This window comes from Hylobates moloch, unplaced genomic scaffold (genome assembly GCF_009828535.3).
Source record: "Hylobates moloch isolate HMO894 unplaced genomic scaffold, HMol_V3 SCAFFOLD_22, whole genome shotgun sequence".
NCBI lineage: Eukaryota > Metazoa > Chordata > Mammalia > Primates > Hylobatidae > Hylobates > Hylobates moloch.
The window spans coordinates 17,330,841-17,356,270 of record NW_026652297.1 but is presented as its reverse complement, the minus strand read 5'-3'; the positions used below and the strand labels follow the sequence as shown (position 1 = coordinate 17,356,270).

The window sequence follows — 25,430 nt, the reverse complement described above, 5'->3', positions numbered from 1 at the left end:
TTGGAAATTAGGAAATAAATATTTGACCTGTCGAATCATTTTAAATTAACCTGAATAGAAATGCATATTGTGCTCCTTCCTCATTACCATCAGAATCAAATCATTTTAGAGACAGCTAACCCTTCGTGGAAAGAGGATCTTTATTGCCTGTAAACCTTGGATGCCAGTCCCAAGTCTCTTGGCTGCAAGGACTGTGACATCAAGAAAGCCATTGAATTGTTCTTGGCCTCACTTCTCACCTGTCAAGTGAGAACATTAGACTAGATGATCTTAAGGCCTTTTGGTCATCACATAGTTTGATCATCTACTCTAATCCCATGGTTTCTTGGGTGAAGAAACAAAGGCCTGCAACGTTACTTCCTAAGATCCCACAGCAAGCGTGAGGCTGGTCTCTGGTTCTCCGTCATGCTCTGTCTACTTCAGGAAGCTTCATTGTTCACTTAGAGGTTAAGCTTGAAACAAATAAAAATACCCAGAGGGATAGCTGATTCTCTGTTCTTCCCATAACGTCATTTTGTCTGCTCATATATTGAGGTTGTTGGCCAAACATGTAAAATCCATAGGTTACCTGTTAATTTTTTGCCTCCTTAATATAGCTGGCCAGTAATTCAGGTCAGATACCTCTCTGGCATAAAGTCCCCAATGACCTCCTATTTAAAACAAAACAGGCTGGGCACAGTGGCTCACGCCTGTAATTCCAGCACTTTGGGAGGCTGAGGTGGGTGGGTCACTTGAGGCCAGGAGTTCGAGAACAGCCTGGCCAACATGGTGAAACCCCATCTACCAAATATACAAAAATTAATCGGGTGTGCTGTTGTGCACCTGTAATCCTAGCTATTCAGGAGGCTGAGGCACAAGAATCGCTTCAATCTGGGAGACGGGCTGCAGTGAGCTGAGATCGCACCACTGCACTCCAGCCTGGGTGACACAGCAAGATTCCGCACCCACCAACACCCCCACCCAAAAAAAAAAAAAAAAAAAAAAACACTAAATTAGTTCTTTGATGGTGAAAATGCATGGTAACAAAAGAAAAAGCAGTAGCTGGGATGCAGAGTTAAATTTGCTCAAATATTTTCCATTAAAACAATAACTACAATAAACAAACCCAGAGGGGGCCCCAGTAGCTGCTCTGGTGGGAGGCCCACTTTCAAGTGTTGGAGCATCACTCACGGACAGGAAGCAGAGCCTGACTTTCTTGGGAAGGCTTCTTTTAGCTGGGGCAAACCTAGGGACTTTCATTCTCCTTTAGCCTTTCATTCAATGAAAAAGGTCAAGAGTGCCAAGGAAAGGAAACTTGTTGATTGTCTATTATATACCGGGCATGCTAAGTATTTTATATATAGTGGTTCATTTAATTCTGTAACCACTCTGTGAATAGATAGGTATTATTTCCATTTTACAGATCAATAAAAGTTGTGTAGCTTGTCTAGGGCCACACAGTAAGTGATCAGGGATTTTACTTAGCTCTAAAATCTGATTTCTTTCCACTAATAGTCAATAGCTGATAATATGTAGAGCCCAGTGATTTCATTTTGTTTCCACTGAATTTGAGGACACTTGATATCACTCTGTCGGCACCAACATAAATTACAGCCTAAAATGAAAGGTGGATACGGTAATTGAGTAAATTTTGTTAACAAGCAGAGGCTGTTAACCTGCATCAGCGATCTTTTGAAGATTAAAAGCAAAGATATTAAAGGATTTTTTTGCAAATAATACATTTACATACATATCCACTAATCGGCATTGTTGGTGAGTGGCAAAAGGTGTGTGAATCCTAAGTCAAATTTAACTTTCAGAAGTGGTGCTTGCGCTTTTTGGGTAAAATACAGTGCCATCATTTTGGTTTTTAAGAAATCCTGCTGTTTGGGCTTGTGGTTCTGTCTTTTATTCTTTGGGTAGATGAAGGGATGACATTTGCATTCAATGTCCCTCCTGTTCCAGTTAATTGGTGCTGCATAACAAACCACTCCAAAACTTAATGTCAGCAACAACCATGTATATTTGACTCATGAATCTGCAATCTGGCCAGGGCTCAGCAGGGACAACTCATCTTTGCTCGCCTCAGCATCAGCTGGGTTGGCCTAGAGGCTGGGGGTTAGAATCATCTGAAGCTAGCCCACTTACATGTCTGGAGCCTAGCTGGGAAGACAGAACAGCTGGGCTCCTCAGGCATCTCTGTTTGTGGTCTCTCCAGCATGATAGCTTCAGGGTAGACAGACTTCTGTACCAGTTCACTGCTCAGCACATGACCCAAGAGAAAGAAAAGCAGGAACCTTTCATGATCTACCTTAGGAAATCAGACAGCATCACTCCACTATGTTCTATTAAACTGAAGCAGTTACAAAGGCGGCTTAGGTTCCATGGGAGTAGAAATAGACGCCATCTCTTGATAGGGAAGTGAAAAGTTTCTCAGAGTCTTGTAGTGGCCACTATTGGAAAATATAGACTGCTACACAGATAAACAAGATTGCAGGTAATATGCTGGTGCCCAAACCAAATGCATCTCTGGGCCTTTCTCTTCTGACCAAGGGAGCATATTGGCATTAAAATGGAATATAATCTATCCATTATGACTTAACTGACATAACTTATACTTTTCAAGAAAATCATCTGAAAATTTATGACACTCTACTGCTAAAAAGAAATTACTTATGAAATACCAATGGATTAGGCTAATGTAGATAGTTGAGTCTTTCCCTAAATTTTTCATCATTTTTGAGCTGGTGTCTGTTTAGTGTTCCTGAATTATCATCAGGTTTCTGCTTTTCTACCTTGTGTGCAGAGGTAAACAGCTGAATATTTATGTAAACAGCTTTGTATAGAAACTTCTCCATTTAAAACTAAAAAGGGAACGCAGTTGCACTTAAGATTGAATGTTTCCTGAAGGGGTTGTTTCAGCATTATACAGCAGCTGCTGCCTCCTCATTTGAAGATGAAATTATTATTCAAGACACATTTCTCAAAGTTTACAAAATTAGTACAAGCACACCTTATTTTATTATGCTTCACTTTATTGTGTTTTGCAATTTTTATAAATTGAAGGTTTATGGCAACCCTGCATTGAGCGAGTCTATCAACACCATATTTCCAACAGCATGTGTTTAATTCACGTCTCTGTGTCACATTTTGGTAATACAATATTTCAAACTTTTAAATTTTATTATATCTAGTATGGTGATCAGTAATCTTTGATGTTACTACTGTAATTGTTTTGGGGCACCGTGAACCATGCCCATAGAAGACAGCAAATTGATAAATGTTATGTGTGTTCTGACTACGCCACCAACCAACTGTTCTACTTCTATCCCTCTCACTGGGCCTCCCTATTCCCTGAGACACAACATTATTAAATTCGGCCAATTAATAACCCTAAAATGGCCTCTAAGTGTAGGAAGCCTTGTTGAAAGCCTAGAGGCCAAAACAAAAGCTAGGCCTCTTGCATCAGCAAGACAAGTTAGGAATGCAAAGCAGAAGTCCTTAAAGGAAATTAAAAGTCCTACTCCAGTTAACACACGAATGATAAGAAAGCAAAACAGCCTTACTGCTGATAGGGAGAAAGTTTTAGTGGTCCAGATATATATAGAGAGAGTGAGAATATATAGAAGATAGATAGATAGATAATATATAGAGAGATTAAATCAGTCACAACATTCCCTTAAGCCAAAGCCTAATACAGAGTAAGGTACTAACTCTTTTCAACTCTCTGAAGGCTGAGAGTGGCAAAGAAGCTGCAGAAGAAAAATGGAAAGCTAGCAGAGGTTGGTTCATTAGGTAAGAGGAAAGAAGCCATCTCCGTAACATAAAAGTACCAAGTGAAGCAGCAAGTGCTCATGGAGAAGCTGCAGCAAGTTATCCAGAAGATCTAGCTAAGATCATTAAACACTAAGCAACAAATTTTCAATGTAGATGAAACAGGCTTCTGTTGGAAAAAGATGCCATCTAGGACTTTCATAGCTAGAGAATAGAAGTCAATCCTTGGCTTCAGTGCTTCACAGGGCAGGGTGACTCTCTTGTTAGCGGCTAATGCAGCTGATGACTTTAAGTTGAAGCCAATACTCATGTACCATTCTAAAAGTTCTAAGATCCTTAAGAATGATGCTAAACTATTATCGCCTGTGCTTTATAAATGGAACAACATAGCCTAGATGACAACACATCAGTTTATAGCATGGTTTACTGAACGTCTTAACCCCACTGTGGAGACTCACTGCTCAGAAAAAGAAGGTTCCTTTCAAAATATTATTGCTCATTGACAACACACATGGTCACCCAAGAGCTCTGGGGGGATGTACAAGGAGATTCTTGTTGTTTTCATGTCTGCTAATGCAACATTCATTCTGCAGCTCTTGGATCAAGGAATAATTTCAACTTTCAAGTCTTATTATTTAAGAAATTCATTTCATAAGGCTATAATTGCCATAGGTAGTGATTCTTCTGATGGATCTGGGCAAAGTAAATTGAAATCCTTCTGGAAAGGATTCAGCATTCTAGATGCCATTAAGAGCATTGATGATTTATGGGAAGAGGTCAAAATATCAACATTAACAGGAGATTGCAAGAAGTTGATTCCAATCCTCATGGATGACGTGGAAGGGTTTAAGACTTCAGTGGAGGAGGTCACTGCAGATGTAGTGGAAATAGCAGGAAAACTGGAATTAAAAGTAGAGGCTGAACATATGACTGAATTTCTGCAATCTCATGGTAAAACTTGAAGGAATGAAGAGTTGCTTCTTATGGATGAGCAAAGAAGTGGTTTCTTGAGATGGAATCTACCCTGGTGAAGGTACTGTGAACATTATTGAAATGACAACAAAGGATTTAAAATAGTACATAAACTTAGTTGATGCAGCAGCAGCAGCAGCAGCAGCAGGGTTTGAGAGTATTGACTCCAATTTTGAAAGAAGTTCTGTAGGTAAAATGTGGCAGACTTTATTGTTTAAGAAATTGCCACAGCCACCCCAAACTTCAGCCACCACCCTGATCAGTCAGCAGTCATCAACATCAAGGATCCTCTACCAGCAAAAAGATTACAACTCACTGAAGGCTCAGATGATCATTAGCATTTTTAGCAATAAATTATTTTTAATTAAGGTATGTACATTTTTTAGACATGTTATTGCACACTTAATAGACTACAGTAATGTAAACATAACTTTTATAGGTACTGGGGAACCAGAAAATCTGTGTGACTCACTTTATTGTGATACTCACTTTATTATGGTAGTCTGAAACTGGACCTGCAACATCCCTGTGGTATGCCTGTAAGGAAGATCATATGCCGTTTGTCTTTCTGTGCCTGGCCTATTCACTTAACATAATGCCCTCCATGTTCATGTTCATCCATGTTGTCACAAGTGGCAGAGTTTTCTTTTTTTTTCTTTTTCTTTTTTTTTGAGACGGAGTCTCGCTCTGTCACCCAGGATGGAGTGCAGTGGTGCGATCTTGGCTCACTGCAACCTCTGCCTCCCAGGTTCACACCATTCTCCTGCCTCAGCCTCCCGAGTAGCTGGGATTACAGTCACTTGCCACTGCGCCTGGCTAATTTTTTGTATTTTTAGTAGGGACGGGGTTTCACCGTGTTAGCCAGATGGTCTCGATCTCCTGACCTTGTGATCCGCCCACCTCGGCCTCCCAAAGTGCTGGGATTACAGGCATGAGCCACCGCTCCTGGCCTGAGTTTTCTTTTTTAAAGCTGAATACTATTCTATTTTATATATGTATACAGTATAGATTATATATATACGTATAAAATCTAACTCATTTTATTTGTGCATTCTAGTTACCTTTTAAAAATATATTTCTAATATTGCATTGTAAGGGAATGTTGGTATGTCAGTCCTTTGCAATTTATTGAGGTTTTCTTTATAGCTTAGTCAGTTTTCAGAGTTAATATTTCACTAATTATTGTATTCAATATTCTATATATGTTCTATACATCTAAAAGTTAATTATGCTATTTAAATCTTTTTATCTTTACTGACATTTTTTATCTGCTGAAGCTATCAATTACTAGGAGAGTTGTATTGCAGTTTCTCCCTCTGGTGATGGATTTGTCTATTTCTCTTAATTGCCATGTGTGATATAATAAGAAATATATATTTGGTCACTGCCCTCAGTTCCTGACACAGCTCCTAAAATGCTTGTAATTTCCTGAGTAATAGGGGTGCTTATTAACGCTATTTCTTCCCCCCTCTCTTCTTGCTGTCTCTTGTTTTTTTTTAATTATTATTTTTATGATAAAAGATTGTTTTATTTCAACAGCTTTAGGAGTACATGTGGTATTTTTGGCTACATGGATGAGTTGTAGAGTGGTGAAGTCTGGATTTAGTGTAAACTGTCACCTGAATAATGTGCATTGTACTCAACAGGTATTTTTTCATCCCTCACCCCGGTCCCAACCTCCCAGCTTCTGAGTCTGTAGTATCCATTATACTACTCTGTCTGCCTTCGCATACCCATCTTGCTGTCTTTTGAATTGATAAGTCTTTCTTCCTCACTCCAAGTCCCCACTACCTGTTTAGAGGTTGTTTGCTCTATGTCTGCCTTCTTCCTTAGTAGCTGCTCCTGCTATTTTAACAGGCATCCTTTAAAAAAAAAATCGCTATTTGAATATGCTCCAAAATTCAAAGACATGTCTCTCTGGCTTTTCTATTTTTCCTCCACAAATTACACATTTTTCTTATAGTTTTAAACAATGTTTTCCTTTTCCCGTTTATCAATATCTTCTCTCATTGTTACTTTCTTCCATTTCGAGGTTTTCATCTGCTATCATTTTTTTTTTCTGCAGTACGTACTTTAGAATTTCCTTTAGCGGGTCTTTCTCTCTTCTAATAGCAAACTCCATAATAGACATCAGTGATACAGAGATAAATAAGGCTCACTCTCATACAATATGTAATTGCAATGTAAACTAAGTACAAAATTAGAGGTTAGGACAAAGTGTTGAGAGCACAGAGAGGGGAGACTTACTCTAGAGAGTGAGAAGAGCATCTCAGGAACAATAAATGTACATGAAATTATGGAAGGCTATGAGTATATTCATGGAACATTCATCAGCTCAGTGGGCTGGAGCTTAGGCGCGGGTTGGTGCCAGATGGAGCTAGAGAGGTGAATTAGCTAGATGGTGGGCTGTGAAGAGCCTTAAATGCCAAATTGAATGCAACAGGGAATTGGGGGAGGTTTTAGGCCGGGGACTGGCATGATTAGATGCATTATTTAGAGGTAAACTGTGTGACTGCATGGAGGGCCATGAGCTGCAATAGTCACCTAAGAGGAAGCTGAGTAACTAAAGGAAGGCAAAGCAAGGATAATGAAGAGAAGAAAAGAAATTTTAAAAGACATTCATGAGGTAAAATCTTAACAGATGCAAAGTGTAGAGCACTGGAGGATGTACTCCAGGGACTCTAATTTGGAGGACCAGCAAGCTTGAAAGCACAGGAAGGAGTGCTCATGTTTGGGAGTGGAGGGAGGGTGGCATTAGGGATCATGAGTTTAGTGTGTAGCATAAAACGTTTTATGTGCTTCAGGACAAATGGTGCATTGGTTTTAGAAGAATTAATATTTGAGATACTGGGGGGATATCTATGTGCTGAGAACTCTGCAACATTTTCTGATTATATTTGGCTGTTGTGGTCATTACTATTTTTCTTTTACTTTCTGAATTAGAATACAGATCTGGGTTTCAGGATGCAAAGTCTATTTTCTGCAATGAAGTGTAATTAAATAATAGTTAGGGTTCAGTTACATTTTAAGTCAGAAAATTGAAATGTAGTCCTGCCTTCACTGTGTTTTGCAAAATTATTGATTCTGAGCACTGATTGCTCTTGACTGGTAGGACCTCTTGTTTTGTGTCTGTTTTTATCTTAGCACTGTTTTCAGGCTGACAAATGTGACCCAGATTGTCTAAGAGCATCTGTCAAGACAGGAGAGAAGGAAGACAGGGCAAGAGAAGAGGGGAGGGAAAAACATACTTCATTTAATTAAAAAAAGTATTTGCAGGGCTTATGCCTCCTACCTGCTCTCTTTAGCTAGCAAGATCAGATTCTCCCCTAGAGATTGCTTCCTGGCCTGTAAGCCCAGACTAGGGCTTTCTTTTTGATGCATGAGTCATCACAGTATTTCTGTGACTTATTATTTACTCACATGTAATAATTGCAGTGAGCACTACTGAGAATTGAGAGGAGCTTCTTCCTACCAGGGTGTGAAGTAGTTTTGACAGCAGGTGTGGTGTGTCAGCCTGAAACCTGAACAGGGCATCACCTTTTACCTGGTGCCATCACAGAGTGCTCCAGATTTGGGTAGGAAGAGGATCCCATCACATCCAGGCGTCTCTTAACAGAGGAAAGGGAGCTGATCAGGGAGTTTTGAAAACAAATTATGCTATAAAATGTTTTACTTGGAGAGCTGTGCTCTGGCAGCATCCTGTTCTGAAATAATTCCTAGCCTTTTATGTGGTTAGTGGTGGCTGATCCATGGAATCCTGCTGTGTCGCTCAGCTGCTGTTAAAATATTGGATCAAAGAAATGACTCAGGAGGAAAAGTGTCAAGTAAAATTTAATCATTTCATCCTTGCTGAAAGATAGAATTTGAGTTGTTAAATTGCAGAATTAGTCCTGGAGTTTTTGTTGTTGTTGTTGTTGTTAGAAATTAGTTATGATAAGAAGTTGTATTCCTACATCTGCATAGAGACAGTGTTTATCACTAGCACCTATCTCTGGTTGGCATCAGTAAGGCAGAAAGTGAGAAGTGGTGACATATGTGAACGCATGAACAATGCTAGGCATTGTACCTAAATTATCTCATTTAATCTATTGTACAATAAAGGAAACTCAGAGATGCTCAGAGACTAAAGACGCCATCCGAAGTTGCTGAGCAGGCACATGGCAACCACAGTTCAAACGCAGTATAATTGTTGGCAAAATCTATACCACACTGCCGTCAGTCATCTTTCAGTATTTTTTTCTAATTTGAAAGAGCAGATGTGGTTTCCATGATGAATTAGTTTCACCCAGGTGTCTTCCCTTGATAGAAACACCATCCTGTCATGCCTGCCCCAGATTCCCAGCCTTCTATCCCCAGATGCTGTCTTCAAGTAACAAAGGAAGGAAAACATCTGAAGGGGCTCACTCTGTTCTTTGCTTTGAACTGTTTCTTGACTGCCTGTTAGACCATTTGTCAGGTATGTTTTTAAACTATTACAGTTTCTGGCTATCCTTGTCACAAGGATAGATTACACAAGGTTCTCAGCAGCAAAGATGTCAGCTGTACAAATACAAGGATTTGGTCCTTGTTTTTCCTAGTGGTTTAAAATTGACTAAAGGCCAAGGATGGGCCAAATGTCAAGCTGTCAGGAAAGGCAGGAACATATAAAGGTTGTCTTGGGAGCAGGTTTCCTTGGTGCCCACCCAAAGTGGATTCCTGCATTCTACAAAGCTTAGGGGAAAACAGCATTTAATTTACATGGAGTGTTCTGTCGTCTCCAAGAGAACTTAAAATCACTTGCTTGAACAAGCAGAATTTACAATAAGAGGGCTTGAGAACATGAATGGATAGCCTTTTGTTATGGAAACAAGTTGTGTTATACAGATGAAAATGTTAATAGTTTTGGATGGCAATTGGAACTGGAGCTTATATCTGTGCATGGTTGTTTTCCCTGGGACTTTTAGATACCCAACCAAAAGAGTAGAGTATTTTTAGCCAGGTTGTCACCCACAAAGAAAATAAAATGAAGATCTAGGACTAGGAATCCGGAGTTGAGAAAAAGAGGAACAGAAAGTGAGAGGATTGGTTACAAGCAATGACCATTTACAGAACAGGTGTGACTTATTCTCCAAGGTAGAGTTTATCACCTTACCCCACAAAGAATGACTTTCTGGAGAACCCATATTAGTCTCTTCCTTTATAAGACTTCACAGGAGAAAAAGGAGTGAAAAGTAAGAGAGACTATCAAACTTGTCCAACCCAGGGCCTGTGGGCTGCATGTGGCGGCCCAGGACAGCTTTGAATGTGGCCCAACACAAATCCATAAACTTTCTTAAAACATTATGAGATTTTTTTGTGTGTGATTTTTTTTTCTAAGATCATCAGCTATTGTTAGTGTATTTTATGTGTGGCCCAAGATAATTTGTCTTCTTCAAGTGTGGCGCAGGGAAGTCAAAAGATTGGACATCCCTGCCAAAGATTGAGGAAGTTCATGTATATTCATGTATTCAGATAAGTTCTAACTTACCTGACCAATTTTTGTTTGTTAATTTTATGCCACCTTTTTGCAGTTAAGTGGATTTTGGCATAGTTGCAGGGACCATTTGTACTAACCTCTGTTGATTTTTTTTTTCTTTTTTTTTTTTTTTATACTTTAAGTTCTGGGGTACATGTGTACAATGCGCAGGTTTGTTACATAGGTATACACGTGCCATGGTGGTTTGCGGCACCCATCAACCCGTGTTCATCTACATTAGATATTTGTCCTAATGCTCTCCCTCCCCTAGCTCCCTACCCCCCAACAGGCCCCGGTATGTGATGTTCCCCTCCCTGTGTCCAAGTGTTCTCATTGTTCAACTCCTACTTATGAGTGAGAACATGCAGTGTTTGGTTTTCTGTTCTTGTGTTAGTTTGCTGAGAATGACTGTTTCCAGCTTCATGTCCCTGCAAAGGACATGAACTCATCCTTTTTAATGGCTGCAAAGTATTCCATGGTGTATATGTGCCACATTTTCTTTATCCAGTCTATCATTGATGGACATTTGGGTTGGTCCCAAGTCTTTGCTGTTGTGAATAGTGCTGCAATAAACATACGTGTGCATGTGTCTTCATAGTAGAATGATTTATAATCCTTTGGATATATACCCAGTAATGGGATTGCTGGGTCAATCTGTCTATTTGACAAAGGGCCAATATCCAGAATCTACAAAGAACTTAAACAAATTTACAAGAAAAAAACAACCTCTGTTGATTTTCTACCAACTTTTTAGAAACTCATGTTCTTAAAGTGTTCAGAGGCCTTGTGTTTCTCATCTGTGTAATAAAGGAGGTGATATAGATGACCCATAGTGTATGATTTGTGACTCCAGAAAATAGTTATAAGTGAATTCAGGTATCATTTGATGTACTAGACACCCAATGACTAGGGGAAAATCAGCAAAGGACAGGTAGTTCTCTAGAGCCCTGTCTGGTCTTTCCTGTGTACGCACAGCTTTAAGCATTTGCCCAGCCTCGTATACCTTTAGAGATAAGGGGATCTTTAAAAGGCTGTCTTTAGTGCTTTCCTTCCCTGGATTTTCTTATTAAATTTCTGGCTGCTCTGCCATTTTGTGTTTGCTTGTTCCAACCAGTATCAAAACCTAGGCTAGCCTTGATGTTAGGCTGTCCTGATTGCTTGCCACTGTGACACCTCTTATTTCTGATAGTACCCTGGGCACTGTTTTCCATGCCCTATTCCAAATATAGTCAGCCCCCTCCAGCAGGGCAGTGGGAGCTGCCTGCCCACATAGTCTGCCTCATCTGCTGAGGCTGGGGTAGGACTTTCAGGTAATGGAGCTAAGGTGTGAGGGGGAAGAGGATAGGAGCAGTCCCTGGGGAAGATGTCACAGATTCCACTGTTGTTACTAAGGTTCAGTAGGTTTTCTTGATAAATCCTTTTTAATTTGTTATATGCCATTGATCTGTTTTTAGAATCTTAATTTGGTTGTTTTTGACAACTGTGCCCACTTTTATCTTGCCCTTTGGGGAAAAGATTTGCCGAGCTCCTCATTAAGCCATTTCAGAAATCCCACCTCTTTTTCATATATTTATAAGTTTTCTTTAAAACTTATTTTATAACTGAGTTCAGATTAGTGCATGGACATTATAGTTGTAAACATCTTGAGTCTCTTCAGTTATCTCCTATGAGCCCTGCAGGTGCAATTTACCATGACTTGGCCCTAAACCATACTGATTTAATGAACACAGTCAGCTATTTATATTCCTTGATGATCTGTTGGTAATTTGAAAGATCATATCAACAGACATTATTCTCAATGGTAGAGTTGTGAAGAATTGTGTCCTGTGAATTTTGCAATTCAGAGGACAGATTGATTAGAAAGAAGATATTCGGTTGGATAATATTTTACTTCAATAAATCTGGCAAATTTATAAGATCTTTTTTTGAGAAAAGGTCTAGGCAGGATACAGTTGTGGTAAAGAGTCTTTTAAAAGCATCCTCACAAAACAGAAATTAAGTATCAGATTGGTTGCCATGATCTCAAAGTAGTCATTTATTCCCTTCTATTTTCTGTATTCCATAAGAAGTCTTAACCTTTTAATCACATTTGAGTGATAGCAACATATCACAGTACCAGAAGACAGGAAATTAAAATGAAGTCTGGCTCTAAGAATGGGATAGAAACTAGTCATAATTCTAATCAAAAGTTATTTTATTTTCTAATTTTTAATAATTATATATTGTGATTTAAAAAATTTTAAAATATGTGCACATGCCCCTCTCCTTCAAATTTTATGTGTGCCAATCATGGGCTCCATTTTGGCAGTGAAATGGCTGTGTATGTCACAGTAGACTAGGGGAGAGGTACTGACTATAGAGGTTCACTCCAAAAGGATCCAGCCTACCAAATCATAGTAATGTTGCTCATATCTTTTGTGAATCTAAATTATTAAAATGAAGGTTAAAATCATACCATTTAAGGGGTAAAGTTAATACTCAGGAGATTTTGAGGCCAAATAGTCTCACCTGTTTTGGGCACAGATCTCTCTAATGGTTAGGTTGTTTCCAGAGCTATGGTGCCAGCAGTGCCATTGTGGTTGAAGCAGGCCCACAGCTGATGCCTTGGATACTGAGAGTAAGGCTCATCTCCAGGTCAGTGAAGCTTGCTGAGAGCCAGAGATAAAGGATGAGGGCCTGAACTATAGGGCTGTACTAGAACTTATTTGGGAACCTAGACATAAACCTCATTCACAGGGTTGGGGCAAGTGTGGCAGGATTGGCAAAAGAAAACTGCAAGGAGGTAGGCAGGTGATGTGCAGGAGTCCACTTTAGTCACCTTAGATATACCTGGGCAAGAGCAGAAAAAGTAACCTCAGACCCTACCTGTCCATGGGATGGGCTGTATTAATATTCAGATAAGTAAGGTGGGATGAACCTGCTGGTAAAAGGCTTTCAGAGCATGTAACTGGATGAGGTGTAAGCCAGGGACTGACCTGTGTGGTCTACCCTGTGCCAATGAGATGTCATTGTCTCTATTCATAATGACAATTGAACAATCCCTGCTGCTGACACAAATACCACAAGGCCCAAACAATATAAAACAAAATATATCCCCTTTTATTTTCATGGTTATCATTATTGCTATTAATAAAAAGAAAGGACCTTGGGTTAGTGGGCATGACCCTGGAATGGAAGTTGAAACTTAGTGCTTGGCCCATTAAGACATTACAGAAAAAAATCATATAATTGGAATGAATCTCATTTTCCCACTGTCCTTGTTATTATTGGACAAGATTTCTCAACCCTAATACAGTGAACATTTTGGACCAGATAATTCTTTGTTATGGGGAGAAGAGGGGCAGGCTGTCTTGTGTGTTGAATATTTAGGAATGTCTCTAGTCTCGACCCACCATATCTCAGTAGCACTCCCCTTCCCCATCGTGACAACCAAAAATGTCTCCAGACATTGTCATATATATTCTGGGGGGCAAAATTGTCCCCCGTTAAGAACCACTGCTGAAAAGATACAAAAGAAGCTTGTGTAAGATATGACTTTGTCCTTAAGGAATTCACAAACCTGTTAGGTGAACACACCTAATATAATATAATCCATATACATGGATAATGTGGTAAAAGTTAAATTTGGAACAGTGAATTTCTCAACTTACACATAAAAAGAGTTAAAAGCAGAATATGAGGTTAGCTGTGGACAGGAAGGGTGCTGAGGAGCCAGGGATAGAAACAGCATTTGAGGATGGACAGCATTCAGCATATTTAGGGGAGATGAGGCGGGCAGCTCAGCTAGAGGAACAGGAGCAAGTATGTTTGTCAAGGTCCATGAGAACATTACCTGCTCAGGGTGGATGTGTGTGCTGGGAAGTGGAGGCAGGAGGCTGCACCAGGCTGCTGCTATCCTGGAGCACAGTTCCACACTCCACATGTCCCTGCTCCCTAAAACATCACATCCCAGGCATAAAGTTAGTTCTAGAAATCAGGCCTTACAAGTATTGGTGATTCTACTTTTCTCCTCTCGCCATGTGATTAAGTGTGATAATAAAACACCTGCTAATACTTTAACTCACGATCTGTGCCCCCTCATTAGGGATTCTACTTGATGAGGCTGTTAGTGTAGTATAATTATAACTAACACTTATTAAGTTCTCACTATGTTCCAAGCAGTGTTCTAAATGCTTTACATGTCTCAATTATTTTCCCAACAGCCCTAGTTGTAGTATGTGGTCATTTTCTCAGTTTTCAGAATGAGGAAACTGAGGTGTGAAGAGGTTATACCTTGAATATGCCCAAGATTGTGCACCTAATAAGTGGCATAAACAGCATTTGAATCCAGATGGTCTGGCTCCAGTGTACTTTTAACCCATATTATACCCCATCTCTATCCATGCTGATAAAATTGTGTATGTGACATAGATAGCAAAAAAACTACATAGAAAAAAGAAACAACTGTATGGTGCTGATGGAATTACTGGTTCATATCCAGAGCTCTGGCCTCTGAAAAATCCAAAACTGTCCTTGAAGCATGGGCTTATCTTCAGGGAGTTTACATTCCAGGGGTGAATTGAAAAGAAGCTCTGGGTTTGGAATTAATATCACATAAATTACTTGGATATATTCAGGATTAGGAATATTGGTGTACCTAATCTGAATCTTTTAAAATGGGAATGCTTGGATCTTTCCAGATTTCACAGATTAATGTATTTAATCTATTTATTTCCAGATTTCATAGATTAATGTATTCAATTCATATTCCCCAGGATATTAAAGTACAGTGCATTCATCTGGAGCTGTTTAAAAAAGAAAAAAAAGAGTGCTTTATGTTTGTATAGGTCATCTTCAATTGCATCATTTAATTTTATCATAACAGCTCCAGAAGCAAAACTGCTTGTGAGGCATAAGAATTTGCATTAAACTTTTCATTCCTTTACCTTTTATTATTGCCTTGTATGGCGAAAAGATGTCATAATTCTGTTTTACAGATGAGGAAACAGAGGCACAGAGAGATGAAGCCAATTACCCAAGAAGGCAGAAACAGATTTAGGTGTGTAATTCTCCTAAGCTCCCTGGGTAGATCCTAAATCTGCTGCACTGAAATGGGCTGCAGGGGAGGCCAGACAGCCAATATGGTTTCCTTCCTACACAAAGACTCCATGCTCAGCCTTGACCAGGCTGGTGTCTTGCCAGCCCCAGCACATGCCCTTCTCTGCCTTCACTCATTCCCTGACCTGCATTGCTTCCGCTCTTCTCTGATACTCTAAGTTATGAACATTCTACAAGGGAAAGGAACGCTCACTTTTATTTTATTTTATTTTGCTTTAAGTTCTGGGGTACATGTGCAGAATGTGTAGGTTTGTTACATAGGTATACACATGCCATGGTGGTTTGCTGTACCCATCAAACTGTCATCTACATTAGGTATTTCTCCTAATGCTGTCTCTCCCCTAGCCCCCCACACCCTGACAGGCCCCGGTGTGTGATGTTCCCCTCCCTATGTCCATGTGTTCTCACTGTTCAACTTCCACTTATGAGTGAGAACATGTGCGTTTGGTTTTCTGTTCCCGTGTTAGTTTGCTGAGAATGATGGTTTCCAGCTTCATCCATGTCCCTGCAAAGGACACGAACTCATCTTTTTTTTTTTTCTTATCATAATTTTAAATTATTATTATTATTATTATACTTTAAGTTTTAGGGTACACGTGCACAATGTGCAGGTTTGTTACATATGTATCCATGTGCCATGTTGGTGTGCTGCACCCATTAACTCGTCATTTAGCATTAGGTTTATCTCCTAAAGCTGTCCCTCCCCCCTCCCCCAACCCCACAACAGTCCCCAGAGTGTGATGTTCCCCTTCCTGTGTCCATGTGTTCTCATTGTTCAATTCCCACCTATGAGTGAGAACATGTGTTGTTTGGTTTTTTGTCCTTGCGATAGTTTACTGAGAATGATGGTTTCCAGTTTCATCCATGTCCCTACAAAGGACATGAACTCATCATTTTTTATGGCTGCATAGTATTCCATGGTGTATATGTGCCACATTTTCTTAATCCAGTCTATCCTTGTTGGACATTTGGGTTGGGTCCAAGTCTTTGCTATTGTGACTCATCCTTTTTAATGGTTGCATAGTATTCCATGGTGTATATGTGCCACATTTTCTTTATCCAGTCTATCATTGAGGGGCATTTGGGTTGGTTCCAAGTCTTTGCTATTGTGAATAGTGTCTCAGTAAACATACATGTGCATATGTCTTTATAGTAGAATGATTTATAATCCTTTGGGTATATACCCAGTAATGGGATTACTGGGTCAAGTGGTATTTCTAGTTCTAGATCCTTGAGGAATTGTCATACTGTCTTCCACAATGGCTGAACTAATTTACACTCCTACCAACAGTGTGAAAGCGTTCCTGTTTCTCCACATCCTCTCCGGCGTCTATTGTTTCCTTTTTAATGATTGCCATTCTAACTGGCGTGAGATGGTATCTCATTGTGCTTTTGATTTGCATTTCCCTAATGACCAGTGATGAGCTTTTTTTCATGTTTGTTGGCTGCATAAATGCCTTCTTTTAGAAGTGTCTGTTCATGTCCTTCACCCACTTTTTGATGGGGTTGTTTGTTTTTTTCCTGTAAATTTGTGTAAGTTCCTTGTAGATTCTGAATATTAGCCCTTTGTCAGATGGATAGATTGCAAAAATTTTCTCCCATTCTGTAGGTTGCCTGTTCACTCTGATGATAGTTTCTTTTGCTATGCAGAAGCTCTTTAGTTTAATTAAATTCCATTTGTCAATGTTGGCTTTTGTTGCCATTGCTTTTGGTGTTTTAGTCACAAAGTCTTTGCCCATGCCTATGTCGTGAATGGTATTGCCTAGGTTTTCCTATAGGGTTTTTATGGTTTTAGGTCTTTCATTTAAGTCTTTAATCCTTCTTGAATTAATTTTTGTATAAGATGTAAAGAAGGGGTCCAGTTTCAGTTTTCTGCATATGACTAGCCAGTTTTCCGCATATGACTACCAGTTTTCCCAGTATCTTTTATTAAATAGGAAGTCCTTTCCCCATTTCTTGTTTTTGTCAGGTTTGTCAAAGATCAAATGGTTGTAGATGTGTGGTGTTATTTCTGAGCCCTCTGTTTTGTTCCATTGGTCTATATATCTGTTTTGGAACCAGTAACATGCTGTTTTGGTTACTGTAGCCTTGTAGTATAGTTTGAAGTCAGGTAGCATGATGCCTCCAGCTTTATTCTTTTTGCTTAGGATTATCTTGGCTATACAGGCTCTTTTTTGGTTCCATATGGAATTTAAAGTAGTTTTTTTTCTAATTCTGTGAAGAAAGTCAATGGAAGTTTGATGGGGATAGCATTGAATCTATAAATTACTTTGGGCAGCATGGCCGTTTTCACGATATTGATTCTTCCTATCCATGAACATGGAATGTTTTTCCTTTTGTTTGTGTCTGCTCTTATTTTGTTGAGCAGTGGTTTGTAGTTCTCCTTGAAGAGATCCTTCACATCTCTTGTAAATTGTATTCCTAGGTATTTTATTCTCCTTGTAGCAATTGTGAATAAGAGTTCACTCATGATTTGGCTCTCTGTTTGTCTGTTATTGGCGTATAGGAATGCTTGTGATTTTTGCACACTGATTTTGTACCTTGAGACTTTGCTGATGTTGCCTATCAGCTTGAGGAGATTTTGGGCTGAGACGATGGGGTTTTCTAAATAGACAATCATGTCATCTGCAAACAGAGACAGTTTGACTTCCTCTCTTCCTATCTGAATGTGCTTTATTTCTTTCTCTTGCCTGATTGTCCTGGCCAGAACTTCCAATACTATGTTGAATAGGAGTGGTGAGAGAGGGCATCTTTGTCTTGTGCCGGTTTTCAAAGGGAATGCTTCCAGCTTTGGCCCATTCAGTATGATACTGGCTGTGGGTTTGTCATAAATAGCTCTTATTGTTTTGAGATACGTTCCATCAATACCTGGTTTATTGGGAGTTTTTCGCATGAAGGGATGTTGAGTTTTATTGAAGGCATTTTCTGCATCTATTGAGATAATCATGTGGTTTTTGTCATTGGTTCTGTTTATGTGATGGATTACATTGATTGATTTATGTATGTTGAACCAGCCTTGCATCCTTGGGATGAAGCTGACTTGATCATGGTGGATAAGCTATCTGATGTACTGCTGGATTAGATTTGCCAGTATTTTATTGAGGATTTTCACATCAATGTTCATCAGGGGTATTGGCCTGACGTGTTTTTTTTTGTAGTGTTTCTGACAGGTTTTGGTATCAGGATGATGCTGGACTCATAAAATGAGTTAGGGAGGAGTCCCTCTTTTTCTATTGTTTGGGATAGTTTCAGAAGGAAATGAAGCAGCTCCTCTTTGTACCTCTGGTAGAATTCGGCTGTGAATCTGTCTGGTCATGGGCTTTTTTTAGTTGGTAGGCTATTAATTACTGCCTCAATTTCAGAACTTGTTATTGGTCTATTCAGGGATTTGACTTCTTCCTGGTTTAGTCTTGGGAGGGTGTATGTGTCCAGGAATTTATCAAATTCTTCTAGATTTTCTAGTTTATTTGCACAGAGATGTTTATAGTATTTTCTGATGGTAGTTTGCATTTCTGTGGGATCAGTGTTGATATCCCTTTTATCATTTTTTATTGTGTCTATTTGATTCTTCTCTCTTTTCTTCTTTATTAATCTGGCTAGTGGTCTATTTTATTAATCTTTTGAAAAAACCAGCTCCTGGATTCATTGATTTTTTTGAAGGGTTTTTCTTGTCTCTCTGTCCTTCAGTTCTCCTCTGATCTTAGTTATTTCTTGTCTTCTGCTAGCTTTTGAATTCGTTTGCACTTGCTTCTCTAGTTCTTTTAATTGTGATATTAGGGTGTCGATTGTAGATCTTTCCTACTTTCTCCTGTGGGCATTTAGTACTGTACATTTTCCTCTAAACACTGCTTTAGCTGTGTCCCAGAGATTCTGGTCCGTTGTGTCTTTGTTCTCATAGGTTTCAAAGAACTTATTTATTTCTGCCTGAATTTTGTTATTTACTCAGTAGTCATTCAGGAGCAGGTTTTCAGTTTCCATGCAGTTGTGTGGGTGTGAGTGAGTTTCTTAATCCTGAGTTGTAATTTGATTGCACTGTGGTGTGAGAGACTGTTTGTTATGATTTTCGTTATTTTGCGTTTGCTTATGTGTTCCCTTTTCTTTGAAACCTCTCCAGCATCTGTTATTTTTTGACTTTTTAACAAAAGCCATTCTGACTGGTGTGAGATGGTATCTCATTGTGGTTTTGATTTGCATTTCTCTAATGATTAGTAGTGTTGAGCATTTGTCCATATACTTGTTGGCCACATATATGTTTTCTTTTGAAAAATGTCTGTCCATGTCCTTTGCCCACTGTTTAATGGGGTTGTCTGTTTTTTGCTTGTAATAAAAATGTTGGCAACTTTCTTAACCCTCTTGAGCCTCAGGTTTCTCACCTGTAAAATGTAGTCAGTACAGCCTACTACCTGCTGCTGCGAAGATTTTATTTAAAGAATCTCAATGACCATGTCAGTATTTTCCCCTCTCAATCTGGCCTAAGACACACCTGCTTTGAGAAATCTTTTCTTTGCTTAAAATCTTTCTCTGATTAAGAACTCCCCTCCTCTGAATGCTGTGATAAATCCTATGGTGCTGGATTAAAGTTAGAAATATCAGTATGAACTCCTGTTTATTTTAATGCATATTTGGATAGCTAGCTACAGAAATACAAATATCTCTGTATACCTGCATTAATATACATACAAATATTTTCCAGCTGTATCCATGAAGAGCAGTGAACATTCCTAGTACCCAGATTTTGGTTTCTGAATATCATTTTCTGATAAAATAGCCCAGGGCTCCTTGGAGAAATGACTGATTCTAAGACTGGGAGAGGAAAATACAAGAGGAACTGAGAGCATCTTTTGGTGTCAGAAAGTAAGGAAATGCTCAAGATTTAAACAGTACACTAAAAGGACACAGAAGCCAATCTGAAAGAACATCTAATGGCCAAAGCTAGGCAAATATAATAGCTACTTTTCTTGGGGCAGTTGGAAAATGTACAGGATAACTGAGGAGCCAGAGAGTCTGGTTTTGTTGTGGTAGTATTGCACTTTCATTTCTAGGAGCGTTAATTAATAATAAAAAAAAATCTTCCTTGAGGATATGGACTGCTTACATCGTATCATTATGCTTTCATTTAGGTGATGCTAACACTGGAAAAAGTCCAAGATTTCACTGAAAAGTCTTCCATGTGTTCAGAATATAAATCCGTATTAACAGGGCTTCATCATGATATTTCTTAAATTACGTTCTTGATGGCAGTCATTCAAGAGAGCCTCTCAGCTTTTAAATGTGCCGGTAAGGTTAAAAAAAAAAAAAAATCCAAACATTGGTCAGGTATGGTGGCTCATGTCTGTAATCCCAACACTTTGGGAGGCTGAGGTGGGAGGATTACTTGAGCCCAGGAGTTTGTGACCAGCCTAGGCAACATAGCAAGACCCCATCTCTACAAAAAATAAATAAAATCAGCCAGGCATGGTGATGCATGCCTGTGGTCCCAGCTACTCAGGAGGCTGAGGTCGGGGGATCACTTGACCCTGGGAGGCTGAGGCTGCAGTGAGCCAAAATTATGCCACTGCACTCCAGCCTGGGTGACAGAGGGAGACCCTGTCTCAAACAAAACAAAACAAAAACAACAAGAAAACACAAATATTTAACCTAGCTTATATAATAAGAGAAGAAAACACCTACATCAGTCAAGCTGGACTTCACTACCTGATATTTACTCCATAAAAGAATGACCAATAGGAGCTTAGGTTTTAGGCCTTACTCAGTTGACTCAGCACCCCACAGGCCCTCAGATGAAACAGTTCACCTTTCCTGTCTACCCCCACCAACTTTCCGGAAAAATAATTGACAAATAAAAAATGTATACATTTAAGGTGTACACTGTCATGTTTCAAAATGTGAATACATTGTGAAGTGATTACCAAATCAAGCAAGTTAACATCCATCACCTCATATGCTCACCTTTTCTTTAATGTATGGTGAGAACACTAAAGATCTCTTAGCAAATTTTAAGTATACAATACATTATAATTAACTATAGTTACTATGCTGTATATTTGATCACCAGAACCCATCTTATAACTGAAAGTTTGTATCCTTTGATCCAAATCCCCACATTTTTCCCAGCCACTGACAACCACCATTCTACTCTGTTTCTATGAGTTCAAGTGCTTTAGACTCCACATGTGAGATCATACAGTATTTTTCTTTCTACACTGGCTTATTTCACTTAACATAACGTCCTCTAGGTTCATCTGTGTTTCTGCAAATGGCAGAATTTTCTTCTTTTTAAAGGCTGAATAGTATTCCCTCAGGTATATGTACCACAGATACACATACATAAGGGAATATAGATATATGTCTCAGGTACATATACATAAGGGAATACTATTTTTTACTCATTCATATATGTGTACCAGATACATAAGGGAATATATATATATCTATAGCTATTATATATATAAATAGCATTCCTTTATGTATATGTACCATATATACATATATATATGGTACATATACATAAAGGAATGCTATTTTTTACTCATTCATCTCTCAGTGGACACTTAGGTTGTTTTCATATCTTGGCTATTATGAATAGTGCTGCAATAAACATGGGAGTGCACATATCTCTTTGACATACTGATTTCAATTATTTTGGATATATACCCAGAAGTAGGAGTGCAGGATCATATGGCAGCTCTGTTAGTTTTTTGAGGGAATATCCACACTGTTTTCCACAGTGGTTGTACCAATTTACAATCCCAGCAACAGTGTACAAGGGTTCTCTTTTCTCTACACCCTCACCATCACTTGTTACCTTTTGACTTTTCGATAATAGCCTTTCTAGTAGATATGAAGTGATATTTCATTATGGTTTTGATTTGCATTTCTATGATGATTAGTGATGTTGAGTACCTTTTCACATACTTTTGGACATTTGTTTGTCTTCCTTGGAAAAATATCTCCTCAGGTCGTTTGCCCATTTAAAAAAATCAGGTTATTTGGTTTTTTTTTTCTTTTTTTGCAATTGAGTTGTTTGAATTTCTTATATATTTTGGATATTAGCCACCTATTATATATATGATATCAGATATAATAGCAAATATTTTCTCCCATTCTCTAAGTTGCTTTTCCATTTGCTGATTGTTTCCCTTCCTGTGCAGAAGCCTTTTAATTTGATGTAGCCCCACTTGATATTTTTTCTTTTGTTGCCTGTGCTTTTGAAGTCATAGTCATAAACTTGTAGTTAAACTTTTTTTAACCTGTATTTATCTACTTGAATAGTAAGAAGAATTAGAGAATTAGAGTGTGTGATCGCCCAGACCAAGAACATGATGGATAGCTTAGCTTTAAAAAAAGCCATTCTGTGGTTATAAAATATCTATAGAAGTTTCTAAACTGGGGTAAGATCAGAGACATTATGAGAGAAGTAGTCTGATGGCACAGTGAACATCGATCCAACAAGTACAAGATGGCAGGAAGACTAGGCCACAGTCAAAAACACTCACACCTTCCTTTCCAAATACCTTTAATGCCTCCCCCATACTTTTAAGGAAACTCAGACACCTTCATTTGGCTTATACAACATTTCCCGGTCAGTCCCGTTTACCTCCTTTGAGCTCATTATCCCAATGTGAGTATATGAGTAATGAGTTTCCATTTCTTTCTCTTGCCATGCCTTTCTTTTCCTGGCCTGTGTACCTGCTACCCCCTCTTCCAAGAACCCTTTTTTGTTCCTTTAGCTCTTTTGTTTCGCTACCATTTTTTCCAGGATATCTTTTATGAACCCCGTCTAGGTAAGGGGACCTTGCTAGGTGCTCCTTTAGCATTGATCTTCCTCTGACATTGGCACTTGACATGCTGCATTGTATTTGGCTGTTAATTTTCTGTTGCCCCCTTAGGACTGTAATCCTGAGGGAAGGGAACATGTTTGTTTTGTTGTATCCCTAGCCCCTAACCCAGTTTATGGCACCAAGATGCCCAACAAATACTTGTCAAATGAATGGACAAAGTAATGAATGAATGAACAATTGAGCAATATTAAATCTGAGCTAGCTTACTGAGAAGACTTTCCGAAGTCCACTCCAGAGATCTTTAATGGGAAAACCATCATGGAAATCAAATTACAAGTCATCTTTGCTATGAAGCATAAATTTTCTTTGTAGAGCCATTTTATCTCTTATATTCTGAGAAGCCCTCTGAACAGTAAGAAGAGTCTAATAGAAACTCGAGGGGAAAATCATTGACATTAAACTAGAATTTTAATGCTAGAAATAAATAATAGTAACAAAGAGCCTATTGTAACAAACCAGGCTTAATGGTTTATAACCTAATTTAATGAAGTATTTCATTGACAGATCTTACTTTCTTTTGTGTTTATATTCAAATAGCAATAGAACCATTATATAGAGTTTCTAAATATTTTAATTGCAGATTGTCATTAAATTTGTGGTATCTTGTCACTTTAAATTAAGTAGAGGTTTATTTGTTAAACATTTCACAGCATCTCCATATCCTTAGTGCCTCACACATCAACTGTCTCTTTCTATGGCAGAATAGAAGAGAGCTGAGTAAGAGAATGGAGAGTTGAATGTTGTGGTTGATGCCAACCAGAGTAGACCATATGCTACTGTATGCATCTACAGCTGACCTGCACAAATCGGGTGATGACGTATTTATTTGGTTGTCTGAGACTTCCGTTGACCAAAACAGCATCTGACTCAACTCCACGAGCGAGCTTCATCAGTTGAGTACTTCCAAAATGCCAGTAGAACATTTACTTTAATCAGAATCTCAAGTCATACTTTAGATACAAGGGACAGAAGAAGGTATTTAACTCTTCATTCACAGTGCCTTTGAAGAATGGCATTGGTTGCTAAGGAACAGCAATAGCATATTGTGCAAACAATTGGTCTGCTGGGAATTCATGTTACTGTTTCAACAGGCTCTCTTAGAAGGAGGCAATATCTGTTTCTTTGTTTGCTAGTGTAATGGCAACGTATGCTGACTTCACTTCATTTATTTTGTTCAAGAAGTGTCTCAGTTGAACCTTCATAAGGGCAGAAGAGAAGCTAGATAGCACACTGCTCTCTGTTGTATAGTGATTTGATTTTGGAAAGAAAGAATAAAAACAGGAAATCCATCTTTATAGTTGTTTTAGGAATTGTCGTCATCTATTTGGGTTATGCCTTTGTCACATGACCCCTGTATATCTCCCCTGTATATCATGATTTCTGTTTCACAGATAAGGCAATTCAAAGGCGTATTTTGGAGGAATGAGAATATAACTCTTAGAGCCTGGAGAACATGCAAACTTGCTGGAATTTCCAGACCCCTATTACCTGGAAAAAATATGTTTAAGCTGCTTTCTGAAATGCCCTTATCTAAGCCTTTTAAAAGAGAACCAATTTAAATTTTTTCACTTTAAAGTGCATTGGAACACAGCAAGCATTTCTGCCAGCTCTTAAAATTCATTCAGTGTAGCAATTAAGGGCGACTTAATTAAAAAACAACTGACAATATCATTAAGCTGGTGAGCAAAATAGAACTAATTTCAGACTAGAGTCCTACCTCTAGGCTGCAAAGAGCTTTGATTCAATATTTGGGCCTGTTTCATTTTGTACTCAGGCCAGGATTTAACAATCATGAGGATTGGTTGTGTTCTCTGTGCTTAAATAGATGGATTTTCAGAGGAAATGAACACTAACTGAAGAAAATCAAATTTGATTTGTGCAGAATCAAGTAGACCATTGTGTCAAACACCATTCTAAATAAGACATTCCTCCTATACATAAAATTACATGAGGCTAACAGTCAGGAAACTCAGATTTCATCTTGGGTCCCTCATAAACTGATTCCAGGCAAATGCCTTAAATTTCTTTGGAGCAGATAGACTCCAAATTCCCTTCCAGCCCTAAAATTTCATTATATGTTAATATCTGAATTCAGTTGGCTCAAGTGGAAGCATTTGGCAAAATTCAAAGGAAAGTAATAGCTATAACATTTAGTGAGTGCTTACTATGTATTAGACATTTTCTGTGTTTTATGCATTCTCGTTTAATCCCCACAACATCCCTATGAAATAAGTACTGTTATTATCCCACTTTTACAGTGAGGAAAGTGAGAA

At 38.7% G+C, this 25,430-nt stretch overlaps 1 protein-coding gene across 6 annotated transcripts in view; it reads left to right on the top strand.

Annotated features, from left to right (window-relative positions):
• Window positions 1–25,430, top strand: part of TMEM108 (transmembrane protein 108) — a 371,331-nt gene that overhangs the window by 94,859 nt on the left and 251,042 nt on the right. For 2 of the 6 annotated variants that reach the window (XM_058433326.1, XM_058433324.1), the window contains exon 1: window positions 23,820–24,049. The exons of the other annotated variants lie outside the window; for them this stretch is intronic. The gene's annotated coding sequence lies outside the window, so the exon portion shown is untranslated. Of the gene's footprint in view, window positions 1–23,819; window positions 24,050–25,430 lie in introns of those variants that run through there. 6 annotated transcript variants of the gene reach the window in all.